We start from the raw sequence: 24,752 nt of genomic DNA, 5'->3' as shown, positions 1-24,752 counted from the left end.
TCACAAGTTGTTCTGGATCAGGGGGATGTGAAGGAAAGTCATCCCTTCCCATGTGCCTTCCTTGTCCTTCATATTAACAATATACTTCCTGAGAGTACCAGGAATCTCTTAAAGCCCCTGGGACTCTCCACAGACCTAGATCTTCTCTGGTTCATTATGTGAGGTGTGGAAAAAACTTCACTCCTCTGCAATTGTTACTGATATCTACCTAAAGATACAGCCATTGCAAGGGAAGAATGGTCAACAGAAGGATGTCCTCAGTACTCGGTTGTGACTGATTACATGAACTTAAAAATGGACTTCAGTATTCACATACTAGGGTTTGGTTTTTTTTATGATAGAGATCTGCCAATGTTGGTATTACTGCAAATGCAGGGAAGAGTTAACTTGAAAGTGAGCAGGTAGAAGTACTGTATTTGTGATGCTTTACTGCCTCACGAAAGGCATCTAATTTGGACGCAGAACATTGTTGCAGTGAGTAAGCATTTCTGTGGATTTCAGTGTACGTAGTTCCCCACAGATTTAAATTTTCATGGAAAGTTGCACATTTCTGAGTGGCAAATACTAAGTGTACTTAGTTAACAGTCTTATAAGCAGCTAAGTTGTGGTGGCTATCAAGTATCATTTTCTGCGGCGCACTCTTCTTTAACTTCATAGCAAGTGTAAAAGTTGTTCTTAGGAGAAAATCACCTTTCCACTGAGAACTAGCCTTTTGTAAGTTCTTTATTATTGGCTTCTCTTTGGCTGCCTAATGTTCTGCAGCTGCACCGCTCAGGTTCTGTGCAAGGTGACTGACACGTTGAGTGCCCCTTCCTTCTCTGGGTTTTAGTAATAAAAGGTTTACAGACATAATGATTTGTTTGTGCTTTTGTGCATTTTCTGAAGTGATTTTTTCTTTTATATAACTACCCTTCTCCACTGGTTTGGACCACCTACTATATTTGGGGAAAAAAAAAACAGACAAACCAACAAACAAACAAAAAAAAAAAAACCCCAAAAAACACAAAAAGAGGAGCCTGCATTTGTGTTGCAGGAGGTACACTTGCTTGTTATGTGGAGGTGGAGCCCACCTGGGATTTGCAGGTGTTCATTAGTTTCAAAAGTTGAGGCCACGCTGCTCCTCAAAACTAACATGAGAGGCCCTTGGCCAGTGAAAATGATAAAATTTTGTCAAAAGGAGGAGGAGCAGCAGGAATTCACTGCCGAATGAATACAAAGATGCCTCCTTCTGCAGAGTTTTAGTGGACAATTGTTTTAATTGCCTTCTTATGAAGAGTAGTGTACTGTAAGAAAAGGCATACAAGAATTACAAGCTTTGTTCACCACCAGAGGTAGGAAAGCATAAAAATTGTTCTGGCTATGCTGATTTTTACAATGATAATCTACACAAGGGAAGTCGTTGTCATGTGTTTATGGAGTTATCAGCTGAAGAAGATAACAGTTTGTTCAGGAAGACAAGGAAGATAAGGACTGAGGTAATGGGGAGAATGGAGTGGCGTTGAACTATAGGCTTGGAGGCAGGTTACTGGTGAAGTTCCTATTGTTCTGCTCCATATTACTTGACATTTTCATTAATGTTCTCAATAGAAAACACAAGAGTGTGTTATTAAATTCAGGACATTGTAGTGCTGGCAGATAAAACTGATACGGAAAATAAATGGAATATCTTACAGGAAGAACTCATGGTTCTAAGGACTGGCATAGTAGAAAGGAGATAAGCATCAATAACACAAAGCTTGAGGTTCTACATAATAATAGGAAGTTCTCCTGTGAACTTTGAGCTTATTAGTTGGAAGCAACAGAGGAGGAGAAAGAATTGGGTGTATAGCTGGCCATGGGATTGAAAACTGCAAACATGTTACAACTGTGTTGAGGGGAAAAGCCCTTATACCTTGGTGTGTAATGGGCAATGAGTTTTTGTTTGAGAGAGGGAGAATTGGTGCTGTGTACATGAATCTGGTGATGCCTTACCTTGATTGGTATGTATAATTTGGAGACTTGTGTTCAGGCAAGATAAATTCAGATGGGAATGGGAGCAAAGTTGATCTAATAGCATGCTGAGGGGAAATACAGAATGCATTTTACAAAAGCAAATGAAATATCCTGGCTTTTTTATCCTAGCAAAATGAAGGCTGAGAGAAGATAAGATTATTCTCTATAAATACACCAGGAAGATAAGCACTGGGAATGGAGAGGCGCTATTTAAGCTAAAGGCCAATTCTGGCAGCAGAAGAAATGGATCTAATCACTGTGAATAAATTTAAGCTGAAAATTAATTGGGGGTTTCTAAGAATCAGACAACAAAGTTCTGGAAGCAAAGAGCAAAGGGTAGAAAACTAGCAGTTTTAAAATGAGGCTTGATGCATTTATGAAAAGAATTCAGTGGATATGATTGCTTTCAGTAGCAAAGTTGCGTGTATGGGATAGATGACATTCCAGTCATGGTTTTTCTTTGTCTTAACCTTTTCTCTAGTTTTCTTCTTGAAAATTTAGAACCAATGTCAAAAGGTCAGCAGCATTCATTTTCAGCAGCTGAAATAGATATTTTTAAGGTATGTGAGCCACAACATTTTAACTTAGTTTGGTGGGAAACCTAATTTTCTGTCACAATTCTTTTTCTTTTAAATAAGAACTTCCTGAACTATAATTTGATATCTTGAACTTTCCTGGGCAAACTAACAAACAGGTTAATTTACTTCGACCCAAGCAATTCCATGAAGAAAGAAGTTTTCCTTTCCTGGCAATTTGTGTTTCTTCTTTGGATACTCAGCTTTCTAATAATACAGATTCTAGTTAAACTTTTTCTGCTGGTTGAGTTATCTCTGTGTTCTTTCACTCCTACACATACATAAATACACACACATGTATTTTCTGGTAGTCAGTGAGGCATCAGGAGACCCTGCAACATTTCACTTAGCTGAAAAATCAATATCCCATTACTTTTTATTTTTCACAAAACCTGTAGGAAGTTAATATCTTGGAAGCCCTGTCTGCATCAGATTCCATTAATATTCACCAACAGATTTAAAAGTTATCCAGAGGAGACAGATGTGCAGACCAGATCATCACATGGCTGCATTTGGGAATGGGGCTAAGATGACATACTCATCTGAGGTGACATACTTAGAAATCCCTGAAAAACAGCAGTAAATTGTCATTTTCCAGGATGGGAATTCAGTGGGAAGTTACGAAAATAGTAAGACATCATGATGCATATGTAAGGCATATGTAAGGCTATTAAGCAAAACATTATCTTGATTTAATAGAAGATGGTTGTCAGTCTAAATACCAATATAAACCTATTTATTTGATGTGACATTTGGAGGTGCTATTTTTACATCTTTTGATGTGAAAAAGTTCACAGTTCATTACAATATGAACTGTTAGAGACTCAGATTCAAACTGAAAAATCAGAATGTTAGTAATCTTTTTTTATTCCTGCTGTGCAAAAGTTAAAAGGAGTGAGTGCACCTACATTTGTGGATTCCTCTACCTCATACCATAGCTTCTATCAGACTTCTGGGGGGTGACCTGCCAGAATTACTCCCGTTACTTGACTGTCTCTCCATTCCTGGAGTGGGAGGTCATTTACATCTAAAAGTTCACATTTATGTTGTACATACTGCTCCTTACAGTCCTTGTTGCTTCTCTCGCTGTTCCTCCGTCCTCAGTTCCTCAGTATTTGTCTTCTATTTTCTGTTTATGAAAAGGGGCATCACTTGGTGGAATAGTAGAGCTAGACAGTGCAGGTTTAGACTGAATTTTGCTGCTTTCTGGTTTTGTTTGACACAGTCACCTTTTTAATATCTTTTCTTTTTCCTTATTTTTCCCCTTTACAGAGTAATAATAGGCTGATTCGTGGGCTGATGTCTGTTCTGTACAGACTGTTCATATATCTATACTGGTCAACTGAGAGAGCAACATTTACAGTAGTTACACAGACTTCTGTTTTAAGAACTTAGAGTTGATCTTGGCTGTGCACCATATGATTATTGGTTGATGCCACAGTGTCTTTAATATATTACTTTGCCTCCTTCCCTTTTCTTTCCCTTACTTCACAGGAAGGGAATGCTACCTGATTTTAAAGGACTAGGAGCTATGTCTTCTAGGTCCTATTTGTGTCTTTATCACATCCTCACAACACAGCTTCTCTGTGACCTGATTTCTTAACAGATAAAACACCTGTCTTTGATGTTAGGAGGAAGCAAGGGAGTATCTTACTCCTTCACAGTATCAAAAAAATCAAAGTCTTTCTTTTTAACATCTTCTTACACTATATGAGAAGAGCCATCACAGGCCAGATCAGTGATTCTGTGGTCCTGCATATGAAGGAGTGCAGTGGTGGATCTGTAGGAAAGGAATGCAAAGAGCAAGACAGTTCCCAACTTCTAACACTCTGTGCATTAGAGATCTCCTGAGCTAGTGGTTGCATCTACCATGTGTTTACTGTCTGCTAATATGCTGCCCCAGAATTTATTACATAAGAGAAGGTGAATTGGGGTTGTGTCATACTGAGGGCTTCTAGAATATATGTTTCTTAAGTTATGAATTCAACTGTTTTGATAGCAGTAATGTGTGTGAGCTCTGCTTATCTATTGAAGCTTCCTTATTGGCATTCAATTCAGTGGGCTTCCCTGCCCATGGCAGGGGGGTTGGAAGTAGAAGATCTTAAAGGTCCTTTCAAACCCTAACCGTTCCATGATTCTATGATTCAGTCTTCTTCCCAATTTCTAAGCTAAAATAGTATTCATCTGTCTGCCAAATGCAGTCCTTTCTAAATAGGAACAGTTAACATATTTCCTTGTTTGTCCCTTATGACATTGTAGACTAGCAACTTACTATCCTTTGTAAATGCTGTCTTTGTCAATTGGATGGGTGACGCTAAGCAACCATCAACTGTCTGGGTACAACACTTGTTTGCTTCATATCCATCATACCACTTCAGATGCCAAGAAACGTTTTAAGTTGAATGCAGATGTCTCATTGAAATTAAGTGGATGGATGTAAGTTTCTAGATGTGTATTGCTTACAGCAGGAAAAAAGTTATTTTTTTCAAACGCGTCCGTATGTTTTTGCTTCTAGGTTGTATAAGGCTTTTGCAATGAAATGTACCTTCCATTTATATGTGAGGCCTGTGCTCTTTGAATCTGCATCTCACAGGGAGAAAGCAGAGCACTTCCCACCAATATTTATTACATCTCTCCTGGAAGATGACAGCTGTGTTAACAGGTAGATTGAACTTTTTGGGAAGTTCACTGGGCATAATCTCTTTAGATTGGATGGGATCAAGCTTTTGGTCTGCTTGGGCTCACATGTAGGCCACAAAAATTTCAGTGTGTAAAATACATAAAATTATTCAGGCAGAAAATGTAAAAAAAAAATTGAAAATGATTTGTTTCCTTTTTGTATAGTGTCTGGGACTGAATAATGCTAATAGAAAGCTGATGAGCAGTGAAAGTGAGAAGACAACAGATTTGTGTGGAATGCTGGAAATTCAGAGCTAAAGCGCTTTTTCTTTTGAAGTGAGGGATGCCTGATGGGGCTGTCCTGAAAGTGATTGCCCCAAACACCATAGGTAGCAAAACAAGACCTCAGAAACTGTTGTAAAAATGTTCCTAATTCCGAGCATGAAGAAAGCTTATTCTCCTAGAATCATACTGCACTTCATAAAGTGGCATCTTTGATCTTTGTTTCAACTCAGTGACTATTGCACCCAAACACTGCACAAGGAAAAGGCTATTTGTTGTCTTCCCTTTTCCTCTGGGGAAAGTGACTGGAACAAGTAGATTTTACAGTTGCTGTGATTTAATCCTGAACAAGTTGGTAAATATGTGTGTATACACATACATAAATACATCAGTTTGTGTGTGTGTTTTTTGTGTATTTTAGATCAAGGTTTAGACAGAAGGAAGGAAACAACCTGTGAATTCTCTTGCTAGATTTAGGGAGGGCATCCTGTCAGTCATTCCTGATGGCTAACACAGGCAGCAGGGCTTCATTTCAACCTGTACGTGTACCACCTGCAGTCCTGTGCAACCTGTTCACTTGCATACCCTGCTGTGAAAATTGGACTGGTCCAAATAAGTTCAGGAATTGAAAGCAACCTGGAATGAAACTTCAGCTGCTAATTGAATTGCATCAGTGATGGATATCGGGGCCCAGAAAACAGTACACCACCCTCCCAAACCATTAGGAACCAATACTTAAAACACGGCATGATTAAAATGAACAAGCAGATTTTTCACTGGTTTAGACAAAACTTATCTAGGAGGAGCTAATAAGTCATAAAGTCTACCACAAATCATCACAAGAGTATATATTTTTCTCACAAAGCTACTTCTGAAAACTAAAGCAGTGTGCTAATATCTCTAAATTAGGGACTTATTAGTTTATTAGAACTACTAGGGACTAATTATTGGTCCCTAATTAGTCTATTATTATGGGCTGACCAATTCCATTATGTGTTCTAAACATGAAGTAGAAAAGAAACGAATAGTCTATTATTATGGGCTGACCAATTCCATTATGTGTTCTAAATGTAAAGTAGAAAAAAAAAAAACTAATAGTATTTTTAAATATCAATATTTTCTTTTCATCCTCAGTTTGTCTTCTTTTTGTGTCATACTCCATGTTTATAGATAATTTTGCTTTTATTTCAGATATATTCTGTCTGGCTTACCATTAAACATTCAAGAAATCGACAGACATAGTGGAAAGTTTAGTTTCTGTACAAGAGATGGTACTAAGCAGGTGAATGATTTAATTTGCAGAACAAGAAAATAAAGTGTATTATGTTATTATTTATTTGCTGGAGTATGCAAGGATCTCAGTCTTGTGTTTACGAGAGTATAAACTTCTCTACTATTTGTCTTTCTCAGAGTCATAATATACAATCACAGAAATATAGAATGGTTTGGGTTGGAAGGGACCTTAAAGATCATCTAGTTCCAACCCCCTGCCATGGTTATGATTTAATCCATTGTTTTATAAAATTGCACAGAAAATTTGATTGTTAATGTGGCCTAATCTAAGAATCCTTACTGGGATGTGGTGTAGAGAGTTCTGTAATGAAAGAAAACAACCTTAGTCTTCAAAGTTATTTTGCATACTTCATCTCTCTTTCTTCGTACGAGTGTATAAAAACAGTACCACAGGCTGCCAGGCCGTGGAGATTTCTTCTTAAAAGCTCTCCACAAAGTCTCCTTCTTGCCATCAAGGCAGTCATGACCTGTACTCTGCAGCAAAGTGGTGTGTAATTAAAAATGCGCCAAGGAAAACCAAATGTGTTTTACTTGGTATCTCCTGCTTTCCTGGCCTGCTTGCACTTGGCTGCAGTGCCTGGCACCATCCTGCTCTACTGAGTAGAGCTGAGAGTACATTGCAGCAAATACAAATGAATTAAATCATTCCTCAATCTCTGCATTTACTCATGTTTCAATGATAACAACATATACAAATAGGATGCTCCCTTACCCCTCCTTTCATTAAATTGAGTTGCTGAAGTCTACAAGACAGAGAGCAATGCCTGTAAAGTAACCTGGCTTTTAAATGTCAGAGGAAGTGCTTAACACATTGTTTTCCCTCTCCTTAGCTCTTGTGTCCATCTGGAATAAGGAAAATGATGGCAAAGGTCACACCAATCTATAAGAAGGGCAAGAAGGAGGACCCGGGTAATTATAGACCGGTCAGCCTTACCTCCATCCCTGGAAAGATGATGGAACAACTTATTCTTGACTCCATCACTAGGCATATCAAGGATGAGGAGGTCATTAAGAACAGCCAACATGGTTTTATGAGGGGGAAGTCATGTATGACCAACCTTATAGCCTTCTATGAGGAAGTGACTAGGTGGAGGGATGATGGTAGAGCGGTAGATGTAGTTTTTCTTGATTTCAGTAAGGCATTTGATACTGTCTCCCACAGCATCCTCATAGATAAGCTAAAGAAGTGTGGGCTTGACGATCAAGTAGTGAGGTGGATCGAGAACTGGTTGAAAGGAAGAAGGCAGAGAGTTGTGGTCAATGGCGCAGAATCTAGCTGGAGGTCTGTGACTAGTGGAGTTCCTCAGGGGTCGGTGCTGGGACCGGTGCTGTTTAATATTTTCATCAATGACCTGGATGAGGGAACTGAGTGCACCCTCAGCAAGTTTGCTGATGACACAAAACTGGGAGGAGTGGCTGACACACCAGAGGACTGTGCTGCCATTCAGCGAGACCTGGACAGGCTGGAGAGTTGGGCGGGGAGAAACTTGATGAAATTTAACAAGGGCAAGTGTAGAGTCTTGCATCTGGGGAAGAACAACCCCATGTACCAGTACAGGTTGGGGGTTGACCTGCTGGAAAGAAGCGAAGGGGAAAGGGACCTGGGGGTCCTAGTGGATAGGAGGATGACCATGAGCCAGCAATGTGCTCTTGTGGCCAAGAAGGCAAATGGCATCTTAGGGTGCATTAGAAAGGGAGTGGTTAGTAGGTCAAGAGAGGTTCTCCTCCCCCTCTACTCAGCCTTGGTGAGGCCGCATCTGGAATATTGCGTCCAGTTCTGGGCCCCTCTGTTCAAGAAGGACAGGGAATTGCTTGAAGGAGTCCAGCGCAGAGCCACAAAGATGATTAAGGGAGTGGAACATCTCCCTTATGAGGAGAGGCTGAGGGAGCTGGGTCTCTTTAGCTTGGAGAAGAGGAGACTGAGGGGTGACCTCATCAATGTTTACAAATATGTAAAGGGTAGGTGTCAGGATGATGGAGCTAGGCTTTTTTCAGTGATATCCAGTGATAGGACAAGGGGCAATGGGTGTAAACTGGAACATAGGAAGTTCCACGTTAACATCAGGAAGAACTTCTTTACTGTAAGAGTGACAGAGCACTGGAACAGGTTGCCCAGGGGGGTTGTGGAGTCTCCTACACTGGAGATATTCAAGGCCCGCCTGGACAAGTTCCTGTGTGATGTACTGTAGGTTACCCTGCTCTTGCAGGGGGGTTGGACTAGATGATCTTTTGAGGTCCCTTCCAACCCTTGGGATTCTGTGATTCTGTGATTCTGGCCTGTCAGGTCATTTAGAAGAATGCTGTTTTGGCAGCTGTTCAGCAAGCCTCCTTTTGTCACTTGGTCCAGCCACCCCATACCCTGAACATAAAGGTTAGCACCATCTTCTTCCTCACATTGCACTAGTAATAGTGGGTTTTGTCAGACTAAGCCCAAAGAGGGCATCTATTAATTCTGCTTATAATCAATTGGATGACAGTTCTAAGCACTTGGAACACCATCACTGATGACTGCAGGAACTGCAGCGATTGTGTATTAGCATATGACATAAAAATAAATGGTGTCACATCAGTGATTTATTTAAAGTCTGTTAGTTGGGTAAGTGATGAAGCATAGCTAAAAACATACCCCAAGAGAGGACTGAAAGAGGTTGAAGATTAATTGGATTCAAAAGGCATGGATGAAATCTTACAGCCTGTGGTATGCAGTAAGGCTAGCAATCACAACCTGGCCTTGAAATATGTATTCTTCTGGGATGGTGAAACCATCAGCTCCTGCTGCTTTCATTTGTCCTGTCTTCTGAAAACAGAAGTATGGTCAACATTATTTGCAGTGGGAAACATTCATGTCAGCCTGATGACATAATGCTGGTTCAAAAGCTACCTGCCATGGTCACCAAGCAATTACTGTTCCCCATCTATTCTGCCTTTTCTTTTTTTTTTTTACCTTTTTCTTTTTTCATCCTGTGTTTAATATATGGTGCTCAGGAGTTGTCCTTGCTTCATACCTGCAAAATTACTGTGGGGTTCTAGACTGCATTTTCTTACGCAGCTGTTGTGTCTCTTCAGAGGCAGCTGCATTACACTGATGAGCTAAGTGAACTCACATGTGATTTTGAATTCATAAGTGAATAGTGATGCTTTAGGGATTGTCTTGCCTTCTCTGTGCTTATACTGACATCTCTTTCCATGTTTGTTAGGACACCCTATTCATCCTCCCTCAGCCCCCTCTTGCATCCCCAGTGCTCCCCGTGCTCAGTTCCTTGCCACCAGGCAGTATCCTCAGCTCATTCCTGGGTATGGGAAGTGCCTATGTTTTGCTGTCTAGCAGGGCAAGAAGCACTGTGTTTGCAGCAGGTTTGTAGCTATGCACACTGACTGCCTGGCTGTCATGCTGGGAGCCCAGCTGGCTGCTGCCTCCTGGGAGCTGAGTGAGCCAAGCTAAACAGCTAGGGATCAAACCCTCCTTGTCTCTTCCTGGAGCTGAGTGTTCTCCTCACAGGAGATTTGCTGATTTTGCAAAACGGGAAGGAGCTTTATACCCTTGAGATCTCTTTTCTTATGTCAAATGTATTTAAAATTAGTCAGAGGGTTCAAAAGTTGTTAGAGATGGGTTGAACAGTCAAGGGAATGGGGCTAAAGCATTTCCTGTGTGACACCACTTTCTGAGTTTAAAAATGAATAGATGTTATCATGGCTCCCTGTTGTCTCATTTTGGGTCACTCAGGGCTGCAGTGTGAAGAGAGAAAGATATCTCATGCAGCTGTGACTTGCAAGGTTCTAAGCATGGATTGCTGCTCCCAGAGCAGTGCTCTATACATTTTCTTTCCTTATACCTGAGGGGTATACAAAGGAAGTCTGTTGTGGTTTAAGCCCTGTTGGCAATCCAGACAAAAACATGCCGCCTGCTCTCACCCCCCCCCCCCCCCTTTTCCTCCCCCCTCTCCCGGAGGGATGTGGAGGAGAATCGAAGGGATGTAACTCCCACGGGTTAAGAACAGCCCAGTAACTAAGGTATAACACAAACCACTGCTGCTACCACCAGTAATAATAATGATGAAGGAAATAACAAGGGAAGAGAATACAACCGCTCACCACCCACCGACCAATACCTAGCCCAACCCCAGCAGTGATCTAGCCCTTCTGGGTAACTGCCCCCAGTTCTACATCCTGGGCACGACGTGCTGTGGTATGGAATACCTCTTTGGCTAGCTTGGGTCAGGTGTCCTGTCTCTGCTTCCTCCTGGCTTTGCCTCCTCCCTGGCAGAGCATGAGGCTCAGGAAGTCCTTGATCAGAGTAAACATGACTTAGCAACAATTAAAAACATTGGTGTTATCAGCGCTGTTCCCAGGCTGGAAGTCAAAACCACAGCACTGCACCAGTTACTAAGAAGGAGAAAAATGACTGCTACTGCTGAATGCAGGACAAAGTCTTAGGGCAGATAATCACCCTAGAGACGGTCAACTGCACAAGAACAAACTTGTTTCACTGCTGCATGGTTTGCAACCCATCCTAACATGAACAGGACAGTGATTCTGCACCATGTAGCTGAGATCCATTGGCCCAAACAAATTGATATCCTGACAGCCCAGCAAAAAAAAGGTTAGTATTGTGCTGTCAGAGCCACCTGCTTGCTGCTGAGCGGAACCTTTCTCACCACTATCTTGTGCAACTTTTGGCAGCACCCAGGCCATGTCCCAGACTGTTTCTGCCTGTGAAGCCACTTGGTGGGCACCCAGGCATTGGCACCTGGATGCCCAGCAGTGCAGCCTCCCAGGGCTGGTCATGGTCTATTTTGTCCCAGAGGCTAGTTTGCCTCTGGGACAAAATCTCTTCTCTTCTCTGAGAAGAATCTCTTCTCTGAGATTCTCCAGCTTCATTTCTAATCAGGTTCTGGAACACTGAAATCCTCAGTGGAACTGAGCAACCTCAGTTTCTTTCCCAAATCAATCCTCTGTGCTGCCATACAAAGTGCTGGTGTTGTGTGTCTCTGCTGATAACCATGAGTAGTCTTACTCTGGAAATGGCTCTTCATCACTCATTTGAAAAGGACTGATCTCAATATTCGGAGCTCCTTTACTGTCTAAATGCTGAATGGCTTCTTTTTCACAGAATGGCAGGGACTGTATTTTTTCATTTTTATGTCTCCTCTGCAAATCATTTAATGGCTGCTGCATCAACATGGATCAGTTTTTGCTGATTTACAGTCAGTGGGTATTAGCTAACTAATCAAACTCACACACAGAGGACAATTAATATAACCAACAGAGGCTGTTATCACTGAGGTCATGCATCTGTTATTCCATATTAATATGTAAAACTGGAAAAAATCTTGTATAACCTCCTTACATAGGAAAGGGAGTTGGTTGCAGGATGTCACAGGCTGCATCTGCACTGAGGGACCCACCAGTTGCCCACTCAACACAGGCCTAAGTCTGTGGTGTCTCCCTTCAGCCCATGTGAAGGAGAGCTGGTTGTGTGATGCCAAGGGGGCTGTGTGCTCTGCAACCCAGTCTCACTGTGCAGTAAGCCCTGAGGCAGACCAGCCTGTTTGATACTGATCTAGGACCTTCAAAATGGCAAACTCCCATGTATTTGTAACCTCGGTGCCCAACGTTTCTATACAGACTTTGCTTATAGGCTGAAATATTTCTCAGGAGTGAAGGCACTGCTCTTATTTGCCTTTTTACTTCTAAGGCCTTAGCTGACCACTGTTTTTTTAATACATGTTGTATGCTCCCTGTGCTCAGCCAAGCAGGAAAAATTGTCTCTGGCCAATAAGTCCTTTTTCTACTACAACAGAGCAAAAGTGTTCTTTGCTAGATCTGTCTGCAAGTTGACACTAACCCAAGCCAAGCTGGTACTTAGTTAGGGGAAGGAACTCGGCTCTTAAAACCTGGGCTGGTTTTTTTGTTTGGTTGTTTGGTTGGGGTTTTTTTCCCAATCTGGTCTTTTTCCTTCCCATTATACAAAAGACAATAGCTCTCCTTGATTTGCAGGGGAATTATGTGCTTTTTTATCTCCCCTGGACTTCAGAGTGCTTGTGCCACTTTTTAAATATGACTTCAAGGACTTGGAAAAGTACCACTCATTCCTATTTGAAATTTAGGATTATTTTTATATAAATATGCAGAGATTTGTGAGGTTACTTCATGCCAGGATCCACTGGGACTTAAACAGGCCGTGTAGAGGAATGAGTGTAGTTTTTTGTTTTCGTGGGGAGGCAAACTGATTTTGCAGACAAGCGATCTAAATATACAATTATTTGCACATATTTTAAAATGTGAATCTCTGTGAATATTCATGTTTTATTTGCAGCTGATTGAGTGTCGAGAATATTGTCTGATTTACAAATCAGTGCTGCCTCTGAGACTGCTGCTGCTACAGTTTCATTATGCCTGTGCTCAGTGAGAAATGTTTTTTTCCTGTGACTTTCAATGATCTCAGTGAATTATTATAGCATAAAGCTAGAGCAAATGAAATCATATAGAACCGCAAATCTGCATTGATTTAGTAGGAAGAGCAGCCAGTCTTTATGAGAGCAAGCACAGAATTGATATTCATGATATTTTAGGAAGGAAATGTAAGTCTGACAAGTTGGAGCAATTCAGCAAGTGGAAGAAATTCAGTCTCTGGGAGCAAAACAGGATCAGCTGCTGCAAACAACCCCACCAGCCCCTTTATTTTCTCCTGGCGTTCACCAGGCTTATTCTGTACCGTTAAAAGGTATTTCTTACAGACTGGCCAAGCCCCCTTTGCTGGGTAAGGGTCACTTTGGTTCCTGTGCCTGTGGAGACTCAAGTGAACCTTCTTTCACTGTGCTGTCTCCCTGTGGTCTCCCATGGGTGTGGCTGCAATGCTTGTGATTGAGAGGTGCATGGAAAATAGCAGTGGTCTGCGGACACATGGCTAACTAAAGTTGTCGATGCTAGTGGGCATTGCTCCTAAACTATTTCGCTCCTACGTAATGAGGTAAATTCTGGCTATAACTATGCTGATAGGTACAGAACTGTTCTGGGCTTTTACATAGAAAGCGTCCAATAGTGGTCCTAGCTAGAGACAGACACTATGTAAGGAAGGCTCTTTGAATAAGTATTTCTAGCAGTTTTATTATTTTACTTTGGAAGAAGATGTGATAGTTAAAAAAAAATATTTCTAAGTATACCATCATGGGTATAGATTTTGCCTTTTACAAATTCCTTTTTATTCAGTGTCTAAAGGTGAGAAAGTATATCCTGTATTAAACTGCTTGTGACCGTGTAACTTGCGCTGAATACATTACGGGTTAGGCATGGCCTTTAGGAGTTTACCAGTCAGTAAAATCAAACTCATTCTACTCAACCCCTTAATGGCTATTCTGGTTTTTGAAATTGCGTAAATTATTTAGTTCAATGTACTCATAAGCTTCTTGCCAGCTCAGTATGCTGTGTGAGTGTATGAGGAAATAACTGCTAGCTGCAAACTCTTTTGAGAAATATTACAGAATTCGTGAACAAAATTATATGAAAGACTTGAATAAAATAATTCTGAATTTATTTACAAGACTGCCTTAACTGTCCACTGAGTCTGGCATACTGGCTGAAATACTTCTGGATGTTTAACCTCCTTAAAGTTTTGGAATTTCATAGTTCAGATATTTGTAGTACTGCACGTCATCTGGAGGGGTTTTTTAAAATTATATCAATAGAAAAAAATTACAAGTGTTTTGGCTTTGTTAGATTCTCAGTACGTGTAAGTCCCACGTGATGCTAAGGAAAAAAATATTGTCTCATTATAGGATGAAGTTCTAAAACTCAAGAGAGACATTATTGTTGAATATTGCTGTAAGTAAGTATATCTGATATAGACATTTACTGTATGTCTGATATATGCTTAATATAGATCTAGTATAGACATTTCCATACAAATACGTCATGGTTTAGAGATAACTCTTGCTCTGAGGGCATCTTTTTCATATGGATAATATGAACTCAGGGGCTTTCTATTCAAAATATGATGAATATACCTGTAAGCCATTTTGCAAGCTGAGGAAAAGAACATTTTCAGTGGGACAACAGTACAGGCAGTACAACCCATGTTGCTGGTGAGTAGGAAATATGCTGCTTGCCTTGCCTTTATTATGAGAAGAAAGGATTGATGATGGGGTTCTAAGTAGGGGCACAGAGCACCAATGCTTTTTTGGTATTTCAGCAGAAATACCAGATAAACATAATTGACAGCAGTGATAAATTGTAGTGGAAATAATGTGCAGTAGATCAGAGAATGAATGAGTGGGATGTACTGTCCTCTGAATTCAGTCTAGTTTGTAAGGCAGCTTGGGAGAAAACAGAACATTAAACCAAAGTGGACTTGATTTTAGTTTTTTTTAATCCTGTGTTCATATGTCAATGTTCAGTGTTTTATGGATTTTATTTCACTTAAGTTTATGTTTCTGGGACCTCTGTCTTGCACACAATATCATGAGGTTGAGCACATATGACAATAAAGAAGGAAAAAAAGAAAAAAAGGAAATGGGCTATTTCTAGTTTACTTTTACTGAGAAACAGACCATCCTTTATATACCACCCTAGATTAGTTTATGTGTTACCTTTCTACCAAAGTGCATATCCTGTTATGAAGCCACCTAAGAGCTGTATGTTGCACATCCACTCTGTCAAAAGACTGAGCAAGAACCTGGCATGTGGCCAGCATCCACATCTGCCTTGTCCTCATATGCCCAGGTATGCAGAGGTGCACCCAAGCAGTGCTTGGAAAGAGCAGGACAAGCAGCAAGCTGCAAGTAGGGAAGCAGTTTCAGTAAGCTGTGTTTTGCAGATGACGTAGATTTGTGTCATTCTGCAGATGCAGACTACCTTTAACCCAGGTACAGTTTATCAAGTGTGCAGGTAAGGCCAGAACAATGGGTCTGGAGGCACCTTGCAGCCAGGGACTGGGGTAGAGTTTCAGCACATTGCAGTGACAATGAAATCTGACTCAGAGTCACACTGATTCCCAGTTCTGTAATTAACTTGTTGTCTCACTTAGCTCCTTCCTGCTTCTGCCTCTTTATTGTAAGTATTAACATTCAAGTTATTGTAAGTATTGTAAAATTGTAAGTGTTGTAAGTATCAACAGCTACCACAAAGCAGCTGCTGAATTAATTTGCAGATATTTCTAAAGCATTGTAAAGGTATCTGTGTGATGAAAAGCATTAGATCTAAAATTTACCTTAGTTCTTAAATGCCACTTTCATAACTTTCATCTCACTACATCTACGGAGGAATCATAGCTTGTAAATTTTGCTGTAGGAAGATGCCAAAGATGTCCATATAGAAAGAGAGAAGGTTCAACAAAGGTAGAGCTTATACGGACTGATAACACTTCACACAATGCTACATATTTTCATTATACCTTTTTAGGCTGAATCAGCATGCCCCGAGAGGTCGGCTCATTGGGTACTATAATAGCCTAAGAAGCCTCTTAGATGATTTCCCTGTCATCAGAGACAAGTCCTTCGTAATTGAACAATCTCAAGGTAAAGAAGAGGAGCATGGAAAACCTTGCGGCTGATCCCAGGTTTGTAACATGTTTGAAAGCATGTTCCTAGGGTCCAGAGTCCTCAGTCAGCGCATGTAAGTAAAGCTGGATGTTTGTTCCATGTTTGTAAAAGGAATGATAGTCCAAAAGTGCCCTAAGCAGTGTGTTCTGCCAGTCTTCAGGAAATTTTTGATGGATGAAGAATGTGCACAGTCAGTCTCCTGCAAAAGCCAGCATATGGAGAAGGAAAACTTCAGAAATTTGCTTGCTTCTAATCCCAGCACTACGTGTAAAGGGAAAACAAATGGATAGTCTCATTTTCAGGATGTAAATCCTCTGCTTTAATGATTAAGCCTAGGCAGTGAGGGTTGCTTTACCTTTTACACTGTATTTAGTTTAAGATGTAAATGAAACCTGTTAATAAGTTGCAGGAATGTGACGTCATCAGAAGCTAGGAAAGAAGAGGAAGAGCACACCACAGAGTACCAGATGATCCTATATCACCTGCTCCTTTCAAAAGAGGCATTGTTTTGGCCATGTCACAAGGATCTCCTTCCTCAAAACTTGTGGCTCACAAGGCAACCCCTTCTGCTGACTGTAAGTCTCTGGGTTGCCCATGTTAGCACCAGCAGGCAGATGGTTTCAGATGTGAAAGTAGTCCCCGGCACACTGGTTTTGCTCTTGATCATCTTGTCCCCCAGCAATAGAGAGGCTCAGCAGCAAACACAGGAAGAACATTTGATAAGGTCAGGCAAAAGCTTTAGTTCTGGTAACAAAGGTTGGGAGCATTGTTACAAACCCAACAAATAAAACATGGTTCAACAAGATACCTGAGAAGGTGATTGTTGCCCCTTCCATGTTCTTTAATCTCATGCCAGCTTCAGGCTTGTGGAGCTACACTGGTTTTGAGGTAGCTCTTACCTGGCTAGTAGTAGTTGCTGGGAAGAAACGCCATCACAGTCCCATGGTACAGGCCATTTTTCTTCCTTTATCTGCCTAATTTTATCAGGTGTTGTCTCAGCTACTGTATTTTTGTACTCCTATCTCAGATGCCCTGAGAAGCTTTTAAGCTTTATAGTATTTTGCATATTATTATAAAAAGTTGTACACGGGCCATATGTAACAGATTCACTCTTAGTTTTAGAAGGGGCCTTCTCTGGACACAGTAACAGAAGAGGTAGTAGTAATCCTACAGCAAAATACTTTAATAGAGTTACATTTCAAGCTCAAGCTACCCCCCACACCAGTCTCAGTCTGGGGGTTCATGATTACGCAGTGTCCATCTTCTGCCCTGAACCTGTTTGGGCATCAGGACCAAGAGTGAGACTTGTCATAGCAACTGTTTTAGTTTCCATCCTAGTTTATTAGTAAGGACTGAATCAAATGTGATTTATTTGCACAGAAGAGCTGAGCTCAGCTGCAGAACCTACATTTCTGCAGTTCATGCCACACACTGCCTGCTACTCTTGTGTCAGGGGGATGCTGAGCAAAGAATAAAGCTATGGTGCGTTTCAGGAGTAGCCATCGTGTAACAGAGAAAGTCTTGCAGAGCATTGACTGTTGGGATGTTCAACATGCAGGTTTGTGAGTCCTAGTGTTGTGTGCCCTCATCAGATTCTGGCTTGTGCCTTTTGGACCTGTAACTTTTCAACAGCAAGAAAATATTTCAGTACCTTATAATACTTTATTGGGTTATACTATATGTAATGTATATTATACTTTTTCAAAAAAATATAAGCATATCAACTTATAAGCAGTTACACATTGTCCTTTTGCGCTTTAAAATGAAACATCTTAAACAATGAAATATCCTAGAAAATAATCATGTATACATATGTGGGCCCTTTTCTTTTTTGAGTTAAAATAAACCCTGAATTTTCTGAGCTTGCTCTTTCTCTTCCTGTGCTTTGACACTGTCCTGGTTTCAGCTGTAACAGTTACGTTTTTTTCCTTCCTAGTAGCTGGTACAGGGCTGTGTTTTGGCTTTAGTCTGAGATCAATGCTGAGCTCCCCCTGCCTTTCTCTCCTCATGGAGAAAAGCCTTCCTGCTCCTGGTGGCTCCCAGGGGGTTGCCTGCACATTGTCTGTGTCTCTCCAGCAGCCTGCAGCCCAGCCACGCTCACTTTCATATCGCTTGCTATAGCATGCTGCTTTTCTGTTTGACGTACAAAGGAAGTGAAGAGCAAACCCTTACCTGGGGGAGGGAGGCAGATGTGCAGGTGTTCAGAGAGCAACAAGCATGGGGACCACTGCAGTGTGCCCTTCACACCTGCATGCACTCCCCTGCACGGGCCCATACCGAAACTGGTGTTGGTGCCAGAAAGTGAGCTGCAGGGAGCTGGAGAAAAGGCCTTAATTAAAAATGGCTCCTGCCCTTTCAGCTCCTCTGAACTTTTTTGTCACCACCTTATCAGTTATTACCAGTCAGTGTTTCATTTTCTGTTGTTGTTTAACTGAAGCTAAGAAGCACCGTGCAGACAGCAACTGTCAATTAGTTATGATGAAAGCACAAATCTAGCTTCCATCTTGCCTGCATTTAGAGGGTTATAGCAGGACATTAATTTAATTGCCTTTTTATCTTCTGAGCTAATCTTGTTGTTTGCATTTGTGGCTGCCAGGCGCTTGGAGGGTGAGCAGGTCCTGCCTTCCCTGTCCCTCCCTCCCTCTGAGAAGGACCTGCAGCTGCGTGGAAGAAACAGTGGATGACTTGGGGGTGAAGGTGGCTAGTTACAGTGGAGGAAGTGGAGGGAGGAAAAAAGATAGGTGGAGAATGAAGAGGAGGAGAAAGAGAAAAAAAAAGATGGAATAAAGAAGAAAGCAAGCAAGCAAAGAAGAGACTCTGGGAAAGCAGCATAGGAAATAAGAATAGTTATAATGAAAAGTTTTCTGCAAATACATATATATGTATTTCCATAAGCCTAAAATTCATGAACATCAATGGGAAATGTTTGAGAATAGCCCACCTAACTTTAGACACCTGTATCAGACTAAGCTCCCCTAATAACAGGTGCTTCAAAGGGATGACTTATTTCAGATTCTGGCTTTTGGATTGGATTAGTTGTGTCCTGGAAGTGTCTCTTTCTCTCTCTATGGACTCAATGGAGGTGCTCATATTGTCAACATCCACATTTGGTCAAGTGAACCCCCTATCCTTCCTGATTTTGATATCTTTACGTTATATACAGTCCAGCTGCCATGGAATGAAGGGAAGGCTGTGGATACATCTACCTTTGCTGGCTTACCTAAGCCTTGGCAGTATCCCTTAGGGAAAAGCAGAAGCAGTGGCTACAGCAGAAATGCTATCTTACAGAAGATCGTAAAAGGCTCCCACGGTAGCTGCTGACTTAAACGTTAGGAGCAGGAAGAGAGAGAAAATGTAGCGCTGTGGGTTTTGTGCAGTGGTGCCATCCTGTGCTTCCCTTCCCCCAGTCTTCTTCTTTGTTCCCAGATTTCACAAATGAAACCAGGTTGTAGCTTTTAGTTGTATGTATTTTAAAACTACTAGTCACTCTGTGAGTGTGACGTGGCATCCATGGGGTGTTTTGGGAGGTTTTAGACTTTTTTTCTAAATAATGTAGAAAATCTGTTTTATTTGGTGTCAAACTGTGTTTTAGCTGTTTCTTGGGAAATGGCACTGCAGATTGTTTACATGTTGCTGGGCTGGGCAGCACCTGGCCTTACCTGGATGTGGTGAACCGCCCTTATTTTGTCTCTGAAGAAGTTAGGTGCCACATCATAGCATGGTGATGTAGGGCTGGGACTCCTTTGCAAACACGACTACCAAGAAGCCACCCTTAACATCCTGTGGTGAGGTGGGGAAGTACAGCATTTATGGCAGGCTGCCCACAGTCTGTGTCTGCCAAAGTCTGTAAAGATGAAGCACATCTGGACAGTGCTTGTGCTTCTGCCTTCAGAAGAAACCCTGGTCATGGTTTTTGCTCTCTCCCTGGTGGTATCGTTTATGGGCTGTGATGTAAAGTGGAGGAAATGGAGAGTGTGAATACTAATCTCACCCTGAAAAGCGTCACTTGTGTGGTTTCCTTAGGTGCAATTTGTGCTTATCATTCTTGGGCAAAAGTTAGTAGGGCACAGCTGGTTAAACAAACCCTGCCCCAATATAATTTCCGTGCTTACAACACAGAGTATTTAACCTTTCATTACTCCATCCCACCCAAACCAAAGGTCTGTTTTCTGCATTCAGGATTGCTTTTTTTTCAGACAAAAGGAAAAAAAAAAGTAAAAACCCTGCAAAAGTTACTTCAGAAAGAGCTGAACTTAATCTCCAAGCTGAATTTATATCTCTTATTTCAGAATTTACTAGCTGCTTATTATACTTCATGTATGTGAAGACAAGAAATGGCACATTGTATATAAAACCAGGGAAATACATTATTAATGTAATAAATGTTGAATTTTCATATCTTCTGGCAAAAAAAATGTGGGCTGTCTACTAGTAATTGCATATCATAGTTTAAAATAATGAGACAGACTTAATGCCTGTCTGCTTCTTTGCCCTGCCTGTCTCCTGTTCTAGACAGCAAAAGCATGTTCGCAGGGTAAGAGATCCTGAATGTCCTCAGCACAGCGGCTCACATCCTTGATTTCTGAATCAGATGCTTAAAGAAAGTTTCTTTCCAATTTCTCTCAAATTCAGCAAGTTTTTGAGGTCAGACCTTTACTTTGTGTTCTCACATCAAAGCTAAATCATGTTACATCTAAAAGACATTTGCTCCAAATCTTCGAGGCAAATCTTATGTTCAAATAACTGTTTTATCAGACTTAAAAAAATATCTTTCTGGGAAGCGACAGGCAGCAAGAAGCCTCAAAATGCTAAACACCTCTCACTTCTCTCAATAACTCAGATCCTTCCATCCTCGATCATTGTCTTCACTATCTCCAGATGGATACACCTTCCTCAACTTGTGGTTCAGCCCTCACCCTACTGAAGCATTGATCATGTTCAAAACATTTCCAGAGAAGGTCAGTATTTGCTAATCCTAAAAGAGATGTTTTAGGGAGTAAACTGCACACATCTTTTCACATGCACTACAATTTAGCTTGTCACTGGAGATGGGGAAAGAAGTGGCAGGCTCTCTGACTTATTTCTGCTGAAATAAGGAGAAGAGGGACATGAGGGAGAAGGTACCCAGGCTGCCCCTGGCACTGCAGGAGCTGGAGATGGTGCAGTGCAGGAGGGAAGGACTGCGAGGGGAAGGCTGGCTGGCCATGTCTATCTATTTGAATAGTTATAAACACTGGAAAAAGTGGTTGTAAGAGACACTGGGGAAGCAGTTTCTAAACCAGAAGCTGTGACACCAGATGGGACAGTGACAGCTGGGAGTGATATACTAAGCCTGGACAAAATCCAGAGCTTGGCCTTGCTCTGGGAGCCCCAACACTATCCCAGGAAGGTCTCGTTTGGTGCCCAGGAGCAGTTGGTGCCCAGTGCTACTTTGATGTGTTTGCTTAGGGACAATCATCTGAATGGTTTTATTTGTGTGTTTGTCTTGTCTGCAGACTGCTCTCAGAGCTCTCCACCTAAGCCTAGAAATCATTGGTGCATTTCACAATGTGGTTTCGTATCTCCTGGCTTCTGCTCAATTAGGAAATTCCCCAAACTGAAGAGCCTCTGATCCCAGACTGAGGGAGGACCAACAGGACTGCTAAGTAACAAATACTGTGTGCTTAAAGTAAATGGTTCTAAGTGGAAAACGATGAGGTGCTGATGGTGAAAAAGCAACAAGAGGAGTATGAAGATAAGATTGACATCAACTGAAGAATAATGACAGAATTCTATCATTTTTTTTTTACTCTTTTTATGCTCCATTTTACTGATGGAAGACTGTGTGTTTTGGGAGCATGCCCACCGCATCATATATCTGTCACAATCTCACAGAAAAGCAATGTACCTACAGGGCTTGGGAGGTCTGCTCCAGCAGGGAACAGAAAATATGGTCCAAAAATTGCTCTTCCGCCTCTAGCAAGTGTCTGTTAAGCCATCTGGTCAGCCCATGTTGATTTTATCTTTACCAGAAGATTAAAAAAGGCAGGCTTGGGTTCCTCCTCTGGTAAATCTTGATCCTCCTTCCAAAGGGTGAAACACCTGAGGTATGTGTTGTCCCGCATGAACATGGATTTGTGCAGAAATAGTACTGGTTTCCCCAGTAGCTTTGACCTGTTGTTCAAGTTAAGCTGTGCTGCAGGAATAGGATTTACCAACCTTTCCTTTAGTGAGGTGTGTAACTGCTGGCAGCTAACCACCATCTAGGTACCTCTGCTGTCTCTGTGCTGGGCACTGTTACAAAGAGGCCTTCAGAGGAACTGGTTGCCCCAGACTAAAATGTATTCAAAGTGAGTGGAATGAAACCCTCTTTAGAGATGCCCAAGATTGCAGGAGCCCAGTTAAACTTGATGCCTGATAATTGAGCAACTAAAGCCACAAGAGATAATCCGTCCTAAGTGCTAAAGTGCTCTTAGCGTTTGACTTTTGAGCCCCTGGATTATTCCCACAGTAGAGTGAGCTGGAGTTTCAAAACATGGCATATTGTTCATACCTCCCACTCTGTGCGGGTGTGTGCTGCATGGCTGGACTGTTTTCATGGCACCTAGAAATGACCACGTTTATATATCTGTACATTTGGTGCTGCTCAGATGCAACTCGGGAGAAAAAAGTTTACCCATATGGCTTCCCTTCTGTCCTGGTAGCTTTTAAAAAATGAAAAATTGATTATGGCAACTGGGTAATAATGCTAAATTCTTCAAGAACTGGGAAAAATATATAAAAGACTAGCTTTTGTCTTTTAATGTCTCCAGGTTTTATGTGCTTTTCTTTTTATGTAAGGTTTTTATTATCAGTTCTGAATTTATCTCTTGAAATTTCATTCTGGAAGAGAAGAGAGGACTCAGTGAATCATAAACACTTGTTACAGCTTTTATTTTAATATTGTGCTTGCGGATGTTTGATTTTGAAGTGGGTTTATCTTCGCCAACAGAAAGCACAGCCTGGTCTGTGGTGTGTGCACATTGCATCACCAAATGCGTATTAGTAACTCCATTTGTATATGGCTGAGAAAGCTCATGTAAATTAGCATGTTTAATGAGCTTTGAAACAATCAGGAAGACTGAGCTCAGAGATCAGTGAGAAAACATATAACCAGATGCAGGAGGAATATTATGTGCAATGTATTTCAATTTCAGACATATCTAATACTTTCTTAGCTGCCATACTTTCAAAACAGAAGATATGGACCAAGATGGAATCCTCAGTACTCTGCTATATTTATAACGCATCTTGTACAGACAATTTAACTTCATTGATCTTGACCAAGAGATCATTTTCGTTGCTGATGCTGAGGAAAAATTTCCATCTAACCCAAATCAGACTTTCTAACTTCTTAAATGATGGCAGCTCCTGCAGGCTGACAGAGAGAACACTGGGTTTCTCTAACAGGTGGTTCCAAGTTAAATCACTTCTGCAGGGGCTGTGTCTTGGAAGGCAGTCAAGCCCTGTGAACACAACTCCTACAAACACGAGGTAAGAGCAGGGGCTCTTGTAAGGCTAATGACTTGTAGAGACCCACTGCTCTGAGGAGTTTTTTGCTAGGCTTGAAGGGGATAAGAAAACTTTACAATCTCAGCAGAAAAATATTCATTAGCTTGTAGAATTGATCCCCGATAGTATTTTATCAAAAACAGTTGGGAAAGTTGTCCTTATCATTCTTTATTAGGTTGTAACTAGTTTAGGACATTGGAGTAAGTAAAATGCCAGCTGAGCCCTGATTCTGCTCCTATCTGATGAATCAAATGTTGATATGATAATCAGTAAGACACACCATCATGCTTGTTGGCATGTTATAATAATTGATGTTTTAGTGGGAAAGATTAATAAAAGAATCATTTTGAGTTGCTTGTAATTTTTAATTGCTATGCCTCTTCCTCCCTGACCTTGCTACATCCTCATAATTCTCCACCCGCCACAACCTCTTTTCTTAAAGCCTGGATTTGTAGTATTGAAGGGGATGTAAACACATTCCTCTTCTGCCTCCCAGGGGAGGGATGAAAAAGAATCCTGAAGTACAAAGCTCCTGGAGGGAAAACGAGTTTACAAAACAGAGCTTTTTACGTGCATTTTCTGGCACCTTACCTGATAAACTTACCGTTCTTGGGACTCCAGGGACTGAACTTCAAGACATACAGAAAATGGTTGAGAGCCTCCAGAATTTGGCGGATCCCAGGGAAGTAGTGCAGCTCCTAGCCATTCACAGAGAAGTGATCTTTCTACAGTTTGATGCTGCAGTGAGGCATCTACTACGGTTGGAATTACAGGCAGCTAGGGATGGGTCTGGCACCATCTGTATAATGAGGCATTTATGTTTTGTTCACAAAGAAAGGAAAAAATGTAGAAAAGATGAATTTTGCCCATCGTATCTGCTTCGACATTATGAAATATGCCCTGTAAGTACAGACATTTTCCTTTC

The 24,752-nt window shown here is 41.3% G+C and overlaps 3 long non-coding RNA genes across 3 annotated transcripts in view; 2 read left to right on the top strand and 1 right to left on the bottom strand.

The window, feature by feature from the left end:
* Positions 1-24,752, bottom strand: part of LOC136014357 (uncharacterized) — a 50,274-nt gene that overhangs the window by 17,573 nt on the left and 7,949 nt on the right. The gene's annotated exons all lie outside the window — the stretch shown is intronic.
* On the top strand, positions 1,171-24,177 carry LOC136014355 (uncharacterized). The gene is made up of 4 exons (XR_010612652.1): positions 1,171-1,331; positions 16,158-16,314; positions 21,138-21,255; positions 21,793-24,177. It is a non-coding gene; the product is annotated as an uncharacterized LOC136014355 (long non-coding RNA).
* Positions 2,472-6,259, top strand: LOC136014356 (uncharacterized). Its single transcript, XR_010612653.1, has 3 exons — positions 2,472-2,552; positions 5,083-5,229; positions 5,412-6,259. It is a non-coding gene; the product is annotated as an uncharacterized LOC136014356 (long non-coding RNA).

Source organism: Lathamus discolor, chromosome 5, assembly GCF_037157495.1.
Source record: "Lathamus discolor isolate bLatDis1 chromosome 5, bLatDis1.hap1, whole genome shotgun sequence".
Classification (NCBI taxonomy): domain Eukaryota; kingdom Metazoa; phylum Chordata; class Aves; order Psittaciformes; family Psittacidae; genus Lathamus; species Lathamus discolor.
Note: the sequence above shows the minus strand (reverse complement) of the source record. Positions and strands in the feature narration are given on the sequence as shown.